The 19,337-nt window shown below is 42.2% G+C and overlaps 2 pseudogenes; one reads left to right on the top strand and one right to left on the bottom strand.

Moving 5' to 3' along the window:
* The first annotated feature begins 6,430 nt into the window (after positions 1–6,430).
* LOC103745424 lies at positions 6,431–10,056 on the top strand (annotated as a pseudogene).
* Positions 10,057–16,590: 6,534 nt separating this feature from the next.
* Positions 16,591–18,677, bottom strand: LOC103745426 (annotated as a pseudogene).
* Between the last annotated feature and the right edge of the window lie 660 nt (positions 18,678–19,337).

Consider the following 19,337-nt stretch of genomic DNA (forward strand, 5'->3'; position numbering starts at 1 on the left):
GTTCTGTCACATAAGAATAAAAGTGTACAATATGTAAAGGAGATTATGAATTTGTCATTTGCTTTAGCAGAAAGGAAATCATATATCTATATTGATATCTGTATTTTTTCCCTCAGCAGCATCCCTCTCATTTAATCACTCACGGAAGCCACTGGATAATTTGCTAGAGATCTGGCCTGACTTCTCAGTAATGATATGCCCCTCCCTACTGTAGGTATATACATTTATTAACTATTTTCTCATTGATAGTCAAGTTTTTGGGGGTTTAGTTTTGAGGCAGGGCCTCAATATATAGCCCTCCATGACCTGGAACTTGCTGTGTAACCCAGGCTGGCCAAAAAATTGTGATTATTCTTCTGCATCTGTGCCACCACATCCTGACCAATGTTGAGATTATAGATGTGTGCCACTATAATTCATTACATACAAAGAATCCATAATGCCATTATAAACAATGTCAAAATAAATATTTTTATAGATTCATCTTTAGATTACTAGGACCGGTATCATTAGATCAAATACTATTTATATATGTTTGGACATATAAGTCATACTTCAAAAAGATCTAGGTCATATAACCACACATCAAGGTGTAAACCTTGAATCTTTCTTATTTTGTTTTCGTTTTCTTGAGACAAGGTCTCCCTATAACCCTAGTTGGCCTGAACTTACCATGTAGACTAGGCTGGCCTTGATCTTACAGAGATCCACCTGCTTCTGCCTCCTGAATGCTGGGATTAAAGGCATGTGCCCCAATGACTGGCCTGAACCTTGAATCTTAATTCAAACAAATTAAAAATATGACATTTATAAGACAATTAGAAATTTGAATATTAAAAAAATTATTTGTATTTTTCATGTATGAGTGTAATACCTGCATGTATGTATGTATTATTATTATTATTATTATTACTATTATTATTTGGTCTTTTTGAGATGGGGTCTCCCTGTAGCCCCAGCTGGCCTGGAACTCACTATGCAGACCAGGCTGGTCTTGAACTCACAGAGATTTGCCTGCCTCTGTCTCCTGAGTGCTGGGACTACAGGCATGCGCCACCATACCCATCAGAAATGAAGATATTCTAGACACTTATGTCTCCCAACCCAACTATCAGACTGTGAAACAAAGGACCCCAAGTAAATGGGAATGTCCTAGGACTATTATGTTGGAAGAAGGAAAAGGTGCCAGCTAGAGGGGACACTTCTCTCCCAGAAAGAGATTCACAGAATTCTAATACCCTGCCACCACCTTACAGGATGAGACTGAAGCCCAGACAATGATGGGTCAATGGTGGGCATGACCACCAGTCTGCTGGGACTGCTTAGATGTGCCTATTCCTGGTCCTCTATTTAAAGTTTAATTTCACTTCAGGACCCTGAAGATTTGGGGGGTTGGCTGGATGTCTTTGTCCCTCTTCCCAATTCAGCCACAATGTTGTTCTTGTTTTGTTTTGTTTTTTGACAGGGTCTCCCTTATCCCAGCCCACCTGGAACTCACTATGTAGTCCAAGGCTGGCCTTGATCTCTACCTCCTGAGGGCTGAGATTAAGGGCGCACGCCACCATGCCCAGCCAACAATGAATGGATCTCGTTTCCTGTTTTCCATTATTAACTAGGCTCCTTCAGCAGACTTACTGAGTTCAGACGGCCAAACCTGGCTTGGGACACAGGCTGTGACCCCAAGTTTGGTATCACAATGATGGGGTATTTCATTAAATTAAAACATTTTTATTATTGCTTTTAGATATAATAATGGTAAAGATACATAATGAAATATTTATGGATGAAATAATTTACTTTAGAAAAATCCCACAGGAGAGAAGTGGATGGAATCAGGATTGACTCAAGTGGCCATGAATTGATAGTAGCTGACATTGCTATAATGGGAGTCTGTCGTTCCATTGTTTTCTTTCTATATGCTTGAAATGCTCTGTAATGAGGGTAATTTTCCTTTTGAAATGGCATGTTGCTACAGCCTAAGCTGTTCTTTCTTGCCTAAGCCTCCCAAGTAGTTGGATTTGCAGGTGAGTGGCAGACCCATAATAAAAAATTTAAAAAGCTGTTATAGTTCACTCTGTATCTTTAGTGTTTGTGAAATCCTATTTCCTTCTGTGTCCCTTAGCACTGGGTTGACCACTTTTGTTACTATGATTTGCATTTTCTGCACTGCTGATGAAACCTCCCTTCTTGAGAAGGATACGGCTTCCTTCTCAACAGCCAGCCATGGTGCTTCTAAATGAGCAGAAGGAATACTTTCTAGAAGGTAAACAAGATGTAAACAAGGTAACTGTGTGACCCTGACAGGAAAGAGAGATAAAAGTACTCTGCAATTGCGGGGTGTGGTGGCGCATGCCTGTAGTCCCAGCACTTGGGAGGCAGAGGCAGGTGGATCTCTGAGTTCAAGGCCAGCCTGGTGTACATAGTGAGTTCCAGGACAGCTGGGGCTACAGGGAGACCCTGTAACAAAAAAACCAAAAAAAAAAAAAAAAGTACTCTGCAGTTGGGAAAACAATAAACCTTTCTCCACTGTGGACTGCTGTTTGAGTAATTACTGCCTTTTCATCAGTGACAACTTCAGGCTTGCTGAAATCCTCTTCCTACATTAAAATTACTGAAATAGTCCAACGGTTAATTGCCCCCATTTATTGATAACTCTCAATCCCCAGCAAACTCCAACTTCTTAGACTTGTCCAGCACCAGGCCAAATCCTATGAGAAGCTGCTCCCGGCTTCCTCTTGCTGAGGCCTCTCTGGTTCTTTTGTCCAGTGGGCTTTGAAACAATCTTCCCAAAGTCTATTGTCCATTTTTCTTTCCTCTTCTTTGAAACATCTTCCTATTTTGGTTTTGAAAGTCTCTCTTCTAAGAGTCACTCATTTTCTTTAAAAGCCCCATGTACTACTTCCCAGTAATAGATCAAAGAATGATTCAGACTGGATCACCCCACCTTTGATGACATTAGCAAGAAGCCAAAGCTTCTTGGTGAGGTGGAGGGGGTGCATAGTCTCTGAGCTAAATCTTTAGAATCTTCTGGTTTTATTCTTGATCACCAATTTCGTTTGTTGATGTTGAGGGTGTGTGTGTGTGTGTGTGTGTGTGTGTGTGTGTGTGTGTGTACTATCTATTGTTCATTTCATTAAACATTGAGGGAGAAAATGAATGTACTTTTATTTCATTCTAAGTCTGGTATTTCAACTCTGATGTAAAATATTTAAAATTTCAATATTTCTCTCTTAACCATTATTTTATTGATATGAACTATCACTTTTAGTGGTTTTCATCCTGAATTCTACTGTTTGTTACAATAATATTGAACATACATAAGATGTTCCTTTGTTTGCTGTGCTGCAAAACATTTTGACATTCAATCCCCTGTGTTTTTTTCTATAATATGTAACTGTTTCTCTACTCAGCACAAAATTCTGAGTCATTCTTTGCCTTCAGATGTTATAGTTAGAATCAAAACACAAAAAGGCAAAATTTTGGCTTGTGAATTTCAAAGCTGGGGCTGAGGTGTAAGACGTTCTGAGCAGTTTCTTCTCCCTCACTCAGGCTACAGAAGATGGCTTGCTCTATTCTTTCCTTTCCTTAGATGTTAACTCCCTCCTTTTGCAGAGGAAGGGAGTTTGGAGTTCCCACTTTTGGTGTTAGAGCTGTCTTAAATCTATTTTTTCATTCTTTTTACTAGTGCATCTGCAGGTGCTGGATTTGTTTTTCATATCTTGTTGCCAGTGATTTAGAAGAGTTTGGATTTACTGCTGGATGAGGTACGTGAGCATCCCATCTTCTGGGACCAGGGACCTCATCCTTATCATGGCTCTGTAATAGAGTCTCTCCTGGCTGTATCTGGAGGCAGAAGCCTCTGCTGCCTCGTTTTGGATGAAGCCTGGGGAGGGCCGCTCTCTTCATTGCTGTAGGGCTCTCTGGTCTCCCTGTAACTCTGAGACAGGGGAGCCCTCAGTTTGCTCCCACGTGTCTTCTCAGCTATTGCCTCTGAATATTTTGGATTATGATTTTCTTCTTCAACTTGATCCCATCTGCTCTCCATTTCTCAGATATTCCCTCATATTTCCAGCAAACAGATATGATAACATCGTACCAGCCCTCAGCAGTACTGGGTATTCCAATTTTCTGGTCAATTGGTTTTCCATCCTATAGTGATGCATTTTACATCTTTTCTACCTCCATAAGCCTCTATCTTTGTTCCCTTCTCACTCAGAATACCTTGCTGATTACCACAAGAAGAAAACTGACACTGAGCGATGGATGGGAGATTCCTTATCTTCTCCCAATCAAGCTACAGGTGTGCCCACAAGGCAGAAGAAAACTTATTTCCACATGCTTACACAAGCACGCGCGCGCACACACACACACACACACACACACACACACACACACACACACAGAGGGAGACAGGGGAGGGGGACAGCAAGAGAGCGAGAGAGCGAGAGAGTGAAAGAGGGAGAGAATGAATAAACAAATGCTAAAAATAAAAATACAGGCCCTACAGAACTTTATTAGGAAAGGCAGCTGAAAATAGAAATATTAGTCACATGACAAAAAAGCTTCTAAAAAACCAAACAATCCAGATTACTCTATAATCCATAAGCTGTTTCTTAAAACTTATTTATATTATTTTAAAAAGTAATTAAAGCCCTCTTATATTTAATACAGCACTATTCACATTGACCAAACTATGGAAGTTATGGCTGTGTCCATCAATAGATGAATGGATAAACACAATGAGATTATCTATGTGTATGCATACCTATGTATCTATCTGCATCTATGTATCTATCATCTTCATGTATACATGTAACTTGTAATACTACTCAGTCTTAAAAAAGAAGGAAATTCTGTGATTTGTGACAACATACCTGGAATTGGAGAATATTATGCCAAGTGAAATAAGTCAGGTACAGAAAGATAATTTTCTCACATTTGGAATCCAAAACAACTGGATTCATAAAAGTGGAGTGGGACAGTGGGACAGAACTTGGGGGGGTGGGAAAATGGGGATATGAGTCCAGAAGATATAAAATCTCAGGAGAAATTCTATTGCAGCACATGGTGAATGTAGTTAACAATAGGATATTGTAGCTGGACATGGTAGCACATAACTTTAATCCTAGCACTTGGTTCGGCAGAGGCAGGCAGATTTCTGTTGAGTTCAAGGCCAGCTTGGTCTATGTAGCAAGTACCAGGCCAGCTGGGGCTACAGGGAGACCCTGTCTCAAAAAGACCAAAAAAAAATCACTACCAGCAACTTTCAAATATCACTATCAAACCATTAAGTATTTGAGGTGATAGGTATGTTAACTAACTTGATTTAATTATTCTATATTTTGTTCATATATCGTAAATCACTTTATATCCCCATAAACATATACAATTCTAAATTGAGAACTTAATAACAAGAAATTAAAGATGACATAAATAAAAGACATGTTATACTGATAGATTGGAAGATTTAATATGGTTAAGATGGAAGACTCCCCAAATTATTTATAGGTTTAACACTACATCCATTGCAATCAAAGCTGCATTTTTCAAAAAAATTGGTAAGTAGGTCCAATAGAAATGCAAGAGAACCAATCAAACACACTGTCTGGCAATCTAGCTATGCAGATTTTTATGTTCACCTGTGTGGTTCTCTCCTGCCACTCTGTGACCCACTCAACTCACCAGCAGTATGCTGACTCCTGAACCCATTCAGTCTACTTTAATGGTCATTTAGAATTTCATTGACTCTACGAGAGTACTTAACTATTTCTAACTAATAGATGGTTTCTACTCTGCATCATAATAAATAATTCTGTAATGATTACCATTCATTTACTTCTTTTTAATGTAAGTAATCATTGTTCTGGGAGGTATACTGAAGCGAGGTTCTAGTTTAGAAGTGTTCATACTTTATGGTTGAATTAATGATTTTAGTGTTTTTTTTTTTCTTAATAGCAGTGCATCAATGTATGTTTCTCCATTGACCATCTTTGTGTGAGTTTCATTTCACCTCATTATTTCATTTCATTTTCTCTCTCTCTCTCTCTCTCTCTCTCTCTCTCTCTCTCTTTGTGCATGCACATATGTTCACTCAGGTACATGGCGATTAGAGGACAACTTGTACGAGTCAGTTTCTCTCTTTCCACCAGGGATTGAAGTCGGGTCATCAGTCTTGGTGGCAAGCACTGAGCCATCTCATCAATTCTACAAGTTCCATTTAATTATTTATCTTTGGTTATGTAATGATTTAACTAACAGACAACCTTTCAGGAATGTATTTTTGTCTTACAGTTTTTCTTTTTTAAAAGTAACAAAAGGCGTAAGGTTTTATTTTGTAATCCCCTTTCTATAACATTCTCAAGTGATACTTAGAGTAAAAAAGTCATATTAATCACTTGCTACCTGGAGTTAATGAGTCATTAAGGGTGGGATGTACGTGGATTTGGGACATACGTGGATTTGGTGTGCAAGGCCAACATGGAAGCAGCCTGGCCCCAGATCCAGACATACGTTGTGTGTTAAAGCTCTTGAGGCGCTATCCTTTAGTGGGGCTAGTGGGCTGACTTTTCTTATTCTAGGATGTGCCTTGGAGGCCTGTGGCATTTACTAACCCTTGTTGGTTCTGATTTTCTATGTCATCTCTCCCATCTGCTATTTCATTGCCAAAGGGTGACATATGACTCTGATGTGACCCACAGTGTCTATTGGAAACTGTTGTATTTCTTCACTACATGCATTGTTTCTGCCTTTGCATTTCCTATTATTCTTGCTCTCATGGCTGTGATGAAATGGGGAGCCTGTGGTCTGATGCTGGAAGCAACACTGTCATTTTCCTCACTGTTTGAGGTCTTTTCCTTGTGTTTGGAAGAGGAGATGGTTTTAATTGGGAGCAGTGGCAGCACTTTATTCTGATGGAAACTGTTGAGTTTCTTAGGATTGGTACTCTGTGTGTATGTGTGCACATGTGGAGTTTTTGTATGGAATTTAATATGCTGAGTTTTTTATACCTTTATATCATCATCATTTTAAAGAAGATGTTGTAAGCCAAAGATGAATTTTATACCTGGCAAACAGGCTTCTCCATTTACTCAAGATGAATTCTTCTATCATTTGGACATTCACATAGTCCTGAGGCTTTCAGAAAGCATGCTAACAGGGCCTCACAGACAGTTGCTCACTTACAGAGTGTCTAAACCTTTTGCCTGGGATGTACTTAGGTAAACAAAGACACTGGGGCAGGCCTTTTACCTTACAGAGTTGGTGCTCTCTCTGTGTACTACAGACCTGTCTCAAAGTGTGGTTAACAGACCAATAGCATGGGCATCTGCTTGGAGCTTATTAGAAATGTGGACCCAATGCACTTGATGAGATTTCAAGTTCATCACATGCACATTGAAGTTTGAGCAGTTTTGCCATAGAGGAATAAAATCATATCTTGCTTCCTTCCCTTCTCTCCCATTGCTCAGCATTTCCGGTTTGCTCTTGTAGAAGGCTCTGGCTCTCTGGATTCTCCTTTCTGAGGGATATGAGAGCCACATGAGCAAGCAGAGGATGAGTGGCTCTGTTTGATTTACACATTGATGTGCTTATCAGCCTTCTTGTTGAAGTTGATGCCACCTTTACATGAATCATGGAGAATCTGTGTCATGCTGGTTCTTAGAATCAGTTTTATAGCTCATATTTTTATCTAAGACCTATGGAGAAAGGGAAATGAGAAAAAGAACCACTTGTCAAATGTGGTGTTTAAGCATTAATGTATGGTGATGGACAACTGTTTGAAATACTCCAAGCTTGAGCTTGTGGTCTGAGGAGTCAGCATAGCCTCCCCAAGCTGGTGCGACGCTGGGACCAGCAGATAAAAGGATAACGTGCAATGTTATTTTTTGGCCTTGTGGATAATTTTATACTTTCAATGCTTTGTGTACATATAGAATTGCTAAAGTTAAAATTTCTAGTATTTACATTAGAAAAATTATTTACATACTGATAATTTTAACTAGCATTTTAAATCATGACACTTGCCCTCTCTGTATTGTAAATTTCACTTTAGCCATGGAAAAGAAGAGAAAGGGCCACATGGTGGTAGAAGTAGAAGTGTATGTATCATTTAATGTATCTTAAAATACAAACTTTCAGGAAACTTTTCAATATATCTTGAAATATTTTATTCTCTATGTAGTTGGGATTATATATTAGATGAAACTTTATGTCTTGCAGTTATTTATTTTTTAATTTAAAAATTTGTTTTTTATTTTGCCTATGAATGTTTTGCCTGCATGTGCACCACGTGCATGCAAACCCACAGAGGCCAGAAGACGTCAGATCCTCTGGAACAGGAGTTACAGATGTTAGTCACCATGTGGATGCTGGGAACTGAACCCAGGTCCTCTGGAAGAGCAGCCAGTGCTCTGAACTACTGAACCATCTCTCTTTTGTCTTTTTGAGACAGCATCTCTTTCTAGCCCCAGCTGGCCTGGAACTTGCTATGTAGACCAGGCTGATCTCAAACTCACAGACATCCTCCTGCCTCTGCCTCCTAAGCTCTGAGACTAAAGGTGTATGCTACCATACCCAGTTCCTCCCCCTTTTTTACTTAGCAACACACTACAAATTTTTTTCTACTTCAATTTTCATCCTAATCTTAATATTGAAAAAAGACAAAGGAGTAGTATCTTAAAGATAAATCTTATTATTTCAATAAGCTAAATAAGTAAAATCTGGGGGGAGAAATCTTCTTGTGAGGGAGTGCAGTTCAATAAAAAGAATTATGGATTGGGGCTGGGGGTGTAGCTCACTGTACAGTATTGCTTAGCAAGATTGAGGCCCTGGGTTCAATCCCTTAGCACTGCAAACAAACAAAATTATGGCTTTGGAGGAAGATAGAATCATTTTTTTCTGGTTGGAATTTTTCTGACTCCCGTTTATAGTGATGATTATCCTAACATACATATTTAAAATCTTGTAGAAGTTTCACGTAGAAAAAAAACCAAACTTTATTTCACAATTAAAAACTAAAAAGGAAAACATTCATGAGCAGCTGGGTTGTCCATGGCATTTAGTAAAGCATAGTCCATCTGATTCCTAAGGGATACTCAATAAATACAGCCTCTGTTTTTCTAAGGAGCATAGAGTGGAGGTTAGAGGCGTAGGCGTTTAGGTTCACCTGGCTGCCTTCAGACCACTGCTGGCTTGTGATGGCTCTGTACTTCAGTGTTCTTTTCTGTAAAGTGGGATAATAATTGTGTTTGTCCTTCTGGGTTATCAAGCAGATAAATCAATTACTATAGGCAAGAACTTCATGAATGTTCTCTTTTATTAGTAACATCATTTATTGCTTCTTCCATGCAGTCCTACAATGGAGAAACATCAGGTGATATCATCACGTAAACAGCACAGAGTGTATTTACCCAAGCCTTCCGTGGTACACCATCCTACTTAGGATATGTGGTATACCCACAGTTGTATGTGGGTTCCATCACTTACTGAAATGTCATCACGCCATTGACTGAATTTGTTCCTATGAAAACATGCTAGAGAAGGTGCACAGTGAATCCTTGACCTTAGCATGAAAAGTCACATCTGAAGGCTTTTGTTGGCACCTGCCTTTGTTGACCAAGATGGTTACTATGCTAATGGTTGGGGAACAGGAGTTTGGTTTTCTATGATTGTTAAGAGGCAGACCTGACTCAGGGAGAAGAGACCCTGGCAGAAGCCCACATTCGTTGATTACTGAGATCTGTTTTCTAGGAGTTGGTGAGCCTCTTGGATATCTTCAAATTGGCTTTTTGACCATGATTTCCAAAAAGGAAATCGCAGTCTCCCACCCTCCTAGACTGAGGGAGTCCCCCATTTGGGAATGGCAGCATAAAGCTGCTACAGCTTTAGGAACTGGCTGGTTGTAGTGTTTGGTTCTACTTGAGGAGCTCTTGAAATTTTACCCCAGGGCTCTGTGAGACTGGTTTTGTTAGTTCCTCTAATCTCTTTCCTTGTCAATTTATGATCTGTGTAAAACTTTGTGGTTTCACCTGCTTTCCAGAGAGTCCAAATCTCTACTAAAGATTCCCTAGCAGCAGAAAAGCTCCAAGTTGTGGGTCACATCAGCCACACTCCTCTTCCTTTGGGGGTATTTGGTAGACGTCATTGGCCTTATTTTTTGCTATATCTAAATTCAGTGGAGTCATTAAGAAGGGGTAGAAGTGGTGGTTTTTAATTGATAAAATATGTAATTGTGATATATATATATATGTATATATATGTACTTGTAAGTATAACACTAACACACAAACACACACATACAGAGAAAGAGAGAATCTAAATCTTAGCCTTATTTCTACCCTGATGCAAGCTACCATTTATTTTTTTATGTGCCAGACTGTTAACAAAATCAAAACCAGTCATCTTTGGACAGTATTGCCAAGACCAGCACAATCCTCAGTAAGGGTAAAGGCAGACCACATATAAACATATAGCTTTCCTAGAGCCTGGTTTGTCTGTGCCTTAACTTGTCTGAGCCTGTAGTCATCTCTGCTGCTTTAACACAAGATAGTGTCTTAAACCAGATTCACAACAAGTTTGCTGTAGATTTAGGGCTATATGAAATAGGAGTTTGGTAGGCAGAAGGTAGGTGACTATGGGAAAGTGCAAGTGTCTGTAGTTGTTCACTGCTCCATAGGTTACACCTACTAAATTCATTCTACTACTCATCAAAATGAACTTGAATGAGTCATTCTTTGGGTCACTGGTGCCATCCTAGGATGGGAGCAGATATTAACTTTACATATCTCCTCAAAGTTTTATACCCCTCAAAAAAGTACAGAATAATATATATATATTATTTTGTGACTTAAACATTTAAAATTATGTTATTACAAGGATGTATTGTATTTTTGTATGGGAAAAATCCCAGAAATACAGTTTAAAGAATACTATAATTCTATCATCATATAATAGTCAAGAGCTCTGTGAAATGCAGAGATAAAACGTAGTTCGTGGACTGTAGTCATCCTTAAAGTCATCGTGGACTTACATGAGTGTGTGTATTTGTGCCTGACTGAATTCTAAAAAGATTTATGGTGGCCTATGACAGACACTGAGAAAACTAAATGTGTACAAGAAATACAAAATCAAGACCAACTAGATGTGAATTCAAATAGGAAGTCAAGCTTGGGACAGGAAGAGAGACTGAAGAGACCTCTGTGAAAGAATTAAGACATAATTGAATGGGTGAACTGAAATTTTGGTTTTGAACCCTGCTTAGTGCCAAAGTGAAGATAGGACAAGATGGCTAATTCTTCTTGAAAAGAAAAGCACAGGTTGGGGAAATAGCTGGGTGGGTAAGACTGCTTGCTGTATAAATGTGAGCACCTAAGTTTGGATTCCAAATAAAAGCACAACTGTAACCCCAGTGCTGGGGGATGGGGGGCGGCTGATGAAGGAAGATCACTGCAGCTCACTGGCCAGCCAGCCTAGCTGGAAAACGGCCAGGAAAATCAACTTTGAAGCTGTACTAGGGAAGAGACACACAGTGATCCAGACTTAAAACTTCAAAGTTTGGTCAATTATTAATTTATCAGTCCAGATGTATCAATTGTACAGTTCCTTCTCTAACTGGCAGTGAGCTAGGCAGGATGGTAAGGTCAGTTATGGGTCAATAATTCAGCTGGCACAGAAACATCCAGGCTGTGCCAATGCTAATTCACTATTGATTGTATTAGCACATTTTCTGTTGCTAGAATGAAATATATGGCTCATAAAGTACCTTATAAAGGAAAAGGTTTACTTAGCTCACATCTTTGGAGGTCAGCAGTCTGAACAGCACTGCGTAAGTTCCTGTGAGGACCCCTACCTGCATCACACCATGTCAGAGGCATGATCATGGGAGTATTTGCAAGAAGAACCACATGGTGAAAGATGAAGTCACAGAGGGATTCAGGAGTCCAGCTTCCCTTTTTTCTTTTTTAACCTCAGAAGAGCTAACCAAGGTCTGGTAAGTGCTACATCACCATCTGAGGGTGTTGCCCCCAGTGACCTTTTCTAGGTCCCCACATTTTGTTGTTGTTGTTTTTGAGTCAGTGTCTCAATATGTAGCCCAGCATGGTCTTGAACTCACAATCTTCCTGCCTTGGCCTCCTGAGTTCTGGGATTACAAACCTAGGTCACCCTGTCCATTTTAGCCCCCACCTTTTAAAGGGCCCACAACTTCCTTTTCCTTTTCTGGGGTGAGGCAGGGGTTGAGACAAGATATCAGATAGCTCAGGCTGGCCTCAAGCTTGTAATAAAGCAAATGATGACCCTGAACTGTTGATCCCCTTGACCCTACCTCCTAAACACTGGAATTAGGCTTGTGCCATCATACCTTGCTTGAGGGTCTCCTTAACATTGCCACATGGGGACCAAGTTTCCAAATAATAAACCCTTGGTGGGGGCAATAGCCAAACCAAAGCACAAGCCACATTGAAACATAGTTAAGATTATAGTACTATCCAAAGAACTGCAGGTGTCTGGTGTAAACTGGTCCTTTTCGTTGTTGCTCTTGTTCTTTTGCAAGGACCTAAGTGTCTTTGGAATTTGTGAAGCAGAGTAGGAGAAAACTTTTTATCGTATTGAATGTTAAGTCTCTATGAAGTGCATGTGTGAGCCTTGTGGGTGGCTATTTACTCCCTAATGTGTGTGCTGATAAAGGTGGCAAGCTTGGGTCCTCCCTGAGGACACTGTGTTGGGGACTGGGAGGATATATGAGAGTCCTGACTAAAGATAGGTAGACCAAGGCCCAATGAAGATTAAGCTCCTCTCATAGAGTAAGGTGTAGGGGTATCAGAGAAGAAACAGGAAAAGACCAACTCCAGAAGGTGGATGCATGTGAGTCCATTAAGAGCTGGTTTAAGTGGGAAATGGTGTGTGGATAGGCTCAGCTTAAGAGTAGTAGGTGTGTAGCCCTGTGCTGGATAGCTTTAGTTGTCAACTTGACACACCTGGGTAGAGGGCGTCTCAATTGAGGTATTGTCTCCTACATGGTCCTGGAGAGCAGCTGAGGCTTAGCACTGTGAGAAACCAGAAAAGACCAGTTGTGAAGGAGTGGCCTCAGTTGCAGTGAAGGCTCCTAGGACTGAAGGGGTCATAGAGAGAATTTGAGGTTTTTCACTCTGAAAGGCCGGGAGAGTCCCTTGGTGAAGGTGCAGCTTCCATTGTAATGGAGACCCCAGTATATTGGTGATGCCAGGACCATGGGATGACCATAAAGGGCAGCAGCAGGTGTGGAGCTGCCCAAGTCCTTTGGAACCCAGAAGATCGTGAATAAATTCCAGAAGTGTCTTAAGCTACTTTGCTGGACTTAGGTTTTGTTTAGGTGTGCCCAATTCTTCCCTTTTGAGATAAGACAGTACTTATTGTTTTGAATTTTACAGGACCCACAGTTAAGAGACTTTTAAGAGAGGCTTTAAACATTTAAAGCATTTGAATTTTTCAAAGACTATGGAACTTTTAAAGTTGTACTGTTTTATATTGTAATACTAACACAAGATCATGGGGATAAGAAATGGAAAGGCTGTCATTTAAAGTGATGTGTTTGTGTGTCAAATTGACAAGGGGCCAATTGTGCTGAATAACTTTAGTTGTCATCTTGACACACCTGGGTAGAAGGAATCTAAATTGAGGAATTTTCTCCGTTGGATTGACCTGTGGCCACGTCTGGGGGAATTTTCTAGATTTTTTGAGTGCTGTGGGAGGTGGGTGGTGCCACCCCTGGGCAGGTGGTCCTGTATTATATAAGAAGGCAGGTTGAGCACAGGCTAGTGAGGCGAGCCAGTAAACAGTATTCCTCCATAGTCTATGATCCAGGTTCCTGCCCTGGCTTCCTTTGATGAGGAATTGTGCTGTAAGCCAAATAAACCCTTTTCTCCCCAAATTGGTTTTGGTCAGTGTTTTTATCACAGCAAGAGAAAGAAACTAAGATAAATCCCTTAACTGTCTGAAAGGTGTATTCTATACCCTAGGGCTTTTCAGTCATGAAATGCACCATGAAATGTCCACCCTCTTTGGAAAGAACCCCCACCCCCGCCCCAGAGTTGAAAGATATGCCCCAAGGGTCTCCCTGTAGCCCCAGCTGGCCTGGAACTCACAGAGATCCTCCTGCTTCTGCCTCCAAAATGCTGGGACTAAAGGCGTGCACCACCATGTCCAGCTTAAGCCAGGTTTTAAAGAGCAAGGGAGTAAAGATGCTGCACATGGAGTGTGCATTGCAGACTCAAGAATACCTATGTGTAGGTGGAATGTTGCCTTTTCTCTCTCAACAGTGATCAGCCAAAATGAAAACTGATGCTTCTTTGCTTTTTTTGAGACAGGGACTCCCTGTAGCCCCAACTGGCCTAGAATTCACTATGTAGACCAGGCTGGTCTCGAACTCACAGAGATTTACCTGTTTCTGCCTCCCAAGTGCTGGAATTAAAGGCATGCACCACTACGCCTGGCCTGATGCTTCTTTAAAAAAAAAAAAGGATTTATTTTTATTTTATGAGTGTTTTGACTAAATGTATGTAAGTGTACCCATGTAGTGCCTCCAGGGGCCAGAAGAGAGCACTGGATCCTCAGGAACTGAAGTCAACGATTGTTAAACACCATGGGGGTGCTGGGAACCAAACTTAGGTCCTCTGGAAGAGCAGTAAGTGCTCTTAACCACTAAGTTATCTTCCCAGCCTCTGCTTTCTCTGTCTCTCTCTGTCTCTCTGTGTCTCTGTCTCTCTCTGTCTCTGTCTCTCTCTCTCTTTCTCTTTTGAGGCAGGGTCTCCCTGTAGCTCCAGCTGGCCTAGAACTCACAATGTAGAGTAGGCTAGGGTAGCCTGGATCTCACAGAGATCTACCTGCCTCTGCCTCCCAAGTGCTGGGAGTAAAGACAAGTGCCACTGCCCCCCACCTAGCACAGAGTGATGCTTGATAAATCCCTTCCCTTGAGTGAGGTAGAGCAGCTTCTAATGAGAGCACAGGGGCAGACTGCAGACCTGTTACCAGTTCCTCAGCTTGTTGGCTCCCCATACAGCTGAGTGAGCCACTTTAGTCATTGCAGGGGTAGGTGCTGTGGAGGAGGAGACCTGGGCTGTGCAGGTGGTACACAGAAATGTTAAACTTACTTTTTGCTCACAGCCTGTTGGATCCATGATGAGTTTGTATATATGTGAACAAGACAGTGTTCACGGGTAGTACGGGGTGAAGGGCAAAGTTCCAGTCCAGTTGAGGCAGCTGTGACAGGAGCGAGTGTAGTCTCAAATACAGTGGGTTTGAATGTTGGGCAGAGGCCACATGAGAAAGGGCGCCACAGCCTGGAGCTCAGCCAAGGTGACCGTGTCCTTTGGTAAAGATGGTCAGGCAGAATGTGAGAGAGAACTGGAGGGGAAAGGGAGGCAAGAATGTCAAGTCCTGGCTGATAGAGTAGCCAGGTAAGTAGGAAGAAATGGATAAACCTAGGTTCGAGTCCCTCTTCTGGTAGATCTGGCCAAGCTACTTCAACTTTATGATTTTGCTTTTTTTTTTTTAATTTAAATTTTGTTTTGTAGTGATGGGATCAAACTCAGAGCCTCTCACACACTGGACATGTGTTCTTCCACTGAGACACATCCCTGTCTTTAAAATGTGTATAATAACAGCTTCAGGTAAAATTAGCTGTCATGCTAAAACGCTGGCACCTTATTATTTAGTAAATAGCTATTTTTGTCATATAGGTGTTATGTGGATGCTGTGCAAACTTTCCTGCCTTAGGTGCCCTGCACCCATCATATCTGGCCAAAAGGGAGATAGAGAATAATATTGTTTAGTCCTCCATAAAAATGGTGTGGTATGGGGTGGGATTTGAAATAAATATTTAAGACTTTAAAATTTTTTAGCATTTTGTTGAGAGAGAGAGAGAGAGAGAGAGAGAGAGAGAGAGAGAGAGAGAGAGAGACTGCTTATGGAGGTAAGAGGACAACCTGGGACAGATATTTCTCTCCTTCCTCTATGTGAGTCTTAAAGACTGAACTTGGGTTGTCAAATTGGTGGCAGGCCCCTTTACCCACTGATCTATTTCTCTGCCCCCCTTTTAATTAAAGAAAAAATTAAATTTACTCTGTGTAGGGGTGTGTGTGTGTGTGTGTGTCTCTGTGTGTGTCTGTGTGTGTCTGTGTGTGACAGCCAGTATATGAAGGTCAGATCACAACTTGTGGGAGTTGGTTCTTTCCTTTGACCACATGGGTCTCTGGGATCGAACTCAGGTTGTCAGGCTTGGTGGCAGGCATCTTTATCTGCTGAACAATATATGTGGTCCCAACCTTCTTACTTAGTATCTATTCACACAGTCTTAAGACTTTTTTTTTGAGCCAAAGGAACTTTTTTATTGAGTAAGGTATGAGCATGCTGTGTCCCTCAAGATACCTTGCATCCCAAAAGCAAGGAGAAGAAAGTATCTAGGACACAGCCATTCAGATGTGCAGAACCTGCCTGCAGCAGCCGTCTTTACTGTCTCCTAGTGCTGGCACACCAGAGAGATGTCCTCCAAAGATGGAGCACCCCTTTGAGGGACGGGGCACTACAGGGAATGGGGCGGTTTGCATTTCTCTACTGGGCTCAACCCTCAGGCATTCTTACAGCTGGATTTCCTCAGGGAGTGTGTGCCCTTCCAGGGCACAGAGTAGATCTGGAAGGAGCAAAGTGCTTTCCTTATCAGATGCGGCTGGTCATGGAAAGGACAGTCAGCCAAGTTTGGTTGAGACTTGGTACATGTGGTTCTGCCTAGCTCCACTTCCACATAGTTTATTCCAGCCACGATCTGCTTCCGGGCACTCAGCACCTATATGGCGCGGCTGTGGTATGCGTTGTTGCTGGCGTTGTTGTCCTCGCTCATGGCGAAGTCCACCGAGCGCTGCACGTCCGCCCTCCTCGCCCTCCTTGTTGACATCGGCCTCCTCCAGGTCGCCCAACTTGCGCTTCCCGTGCCTTGGGCTCCAGCGGCCGCAGCACTCACGGCCAAGACCATGGCCAGGATGGCCAGCAGCAGCAGCAGCGGGGCACACCGGGGCTGGCCATGGTTGGCTAGGATGCAGAGTTAGAGGTGCCAGGCAACCTCCAGCTGTGTAGTCTGGGCTGCTAGGGCAGCAGCCAGGCTTTTATTCGGCAGCCACCCCTGGAAGTCATAATTTTTTATTTTTATATATTTTTTTGTGCTTTTGGGTTTCCAACCTAGGACTAGTCTGTTACCACTTAGGAAAAGCAGGCCTGAGTGTGAAAACATGTCACTCGAATGAAGGTGTCATAGTAACAAGGTCTCCTGTGCACTACTTGGTCACAGATCAATCAGAGGCCACAATTGGTCCTCCAAGAACAAGCGTTGAAGTTGAGCTTCCTCACGCCCTCCTGATAAAGTCACTGGAGGGACACTGGTCAGGGAATGGAGAGCAGAGAGCAAGGGGTCTGTCAGAAGTCCCTGTGGTGACCTTGAGCACAGGCATTTAGAAAGTGGTCACCAGCTACACACAGAATGGGAATTAAAGTCAGCTGGGAGGAAAGTTGTTCTCCCCAAATGAGGTATCACTGTGAAGTTCGGGTTGAAGATGGTTGGGCCTGTGATTCTTTATGGAGCAATTCTTTACGGAACTTTTATGATGAGCTGTTTCTCCAAATGGCAGCCACAGTGCTCTCAGCATATAAAGACTCTCACCCTCCTTGTTGGGTTAACTAGAAAGTATCTAAGATCTCTCTGCTGGCTGTTGTGCAAAGACAAGAGTGGTAAACAGGCTGCTGCATCCAGGAAGCTCAGGGAACTTGTCCAGGGTCCAGGGGTACTGGATTTGAAGGCCACGTTCCGTCCACTGTGTTATGACCCTGCCTTGGATCACAAACACTGTGTCTAGCTTCATATAGGTGAGACCTAACAGTGGCATAGATATAAAGGCTTAGGCAACTAAGGGGTTTTCTATCAACACTGGGACTCATTTGGCTTTGTTTGAGAAAGATGCCATGATACTGACAGGCAGAAACAGAAATTAGGGAAATTTGGCTTGATGAGTTGGAAGGAAATAACATGCAAAAGTCCATTAATTCATCCAGGCTCTTAACACCTATTCTGTGCCAGCCTGAGCATGGCACTGAGGGTTCAGATGTAGAGATCAGTCTCAGTGCCAGGAGCCCCCAGGCTGCAAAGGAAGTACTTACAATTCAGTGGGATAGTGGTTTCATAAAAGAAAAAGTCAGGGCTGGGATGATGGTTCAGTGGGTAAAAGTACTTACTAGACAAGTCTGATGACCACAGTTCAGAACTCATGTAAAAAGGTGACTGTGGTGGTGTGTATCTGTGGCAAGGCAGGAGGTGGAGACAGAAGAATTGGCCCAAGCCAGTATGCAGAGCAATGACAGAAACAATAGGAGAGACTCTGCCTCAAAACAAGGGGAAGGAGAGAACCAAATGGAAAAGTACTCCCATCTCCATGTATGGTGTGGTGTGCACGTGCCTGTACTTATACATACGTAAAGTAAATCTTTAAGGAACAAGTCAGCTCAGATCTCTCCTGCTCAGAACACTTCACTGGCTTCTCACCCACTGCACTCTCCTCAGATCTGGTCTTCCCAGGCTGTGCTCTGGGGAAGTTCCATCCTAATTCAGCAGCTGTGTCTTGGTCTTCTCTACTCTCACAGGCTTCCTTTGTCCAGTGTGCCATCTCTTCACACCCAGGTGAATGTCATTCATCTTACTCTCACCATCTGGAGCTGCTCATCTGTTGGCTAGTTTTGTGACTATACCTTGAACTAACCTGCCACATGCCCTGGAGATCTTATCTGACACAATCATTGCTCTACTTCCATGTCTAGCATGGTGCCCAGAACTACAAATTAAGTGTTCAGTAAATATTTACTGAATACATACATGCATGGGAAAGGAGTTACCAATTCCAGCAAAATACTTAGGAGATCCTAACTAAACACCAGAACCATCTGATGTTCAGATCCTACCTCAGACCTCATCCCAGCTCCCTAGGAGATTCTAATGCCCAACTCCAGTGGGAGTCCTGCCTTTGACCTACTTGTTTTTTCAGCACTGCCAAGATTGAGTGTCTCTACATGGAGGAAGCAGGCTTCCTGGAGGAGATTTTGGAGTGTGTGCTAGCTAGGCGGGTAGGAATCTGCCAGGAAGATCCCATGTACAGCAAGGCCCATCTAGAGGGAAGCATGGAGACCTGGCCATGGCTGTGGGATGGGCTTTTCCTTACAGTCCTCAGTGAGGAGAGAGTGTTAACCCAAATTTCTGAACTTTTCTACCTTGCCTGTTGTGGTCTACTATACGGCTTCTTAAACTCTGGGTTGAGACCCCATATGGGGGT

This window comes from Nannospalax galili, unplaced genomic scaffold, assembly GCF_000622305.1.
Source record: "Nannospalax galili isolate Female #2095 unplaced genomic scaffold, S.galili_v1.0 scaffold762, whole genome shotgun sequence".
NCBI classification, from domain to species: Eukaryota; Metazoa; Chordata; class Mammalia; order Rodentia; family Spalacidae; genus Nannospalax; species Nannospalax galili.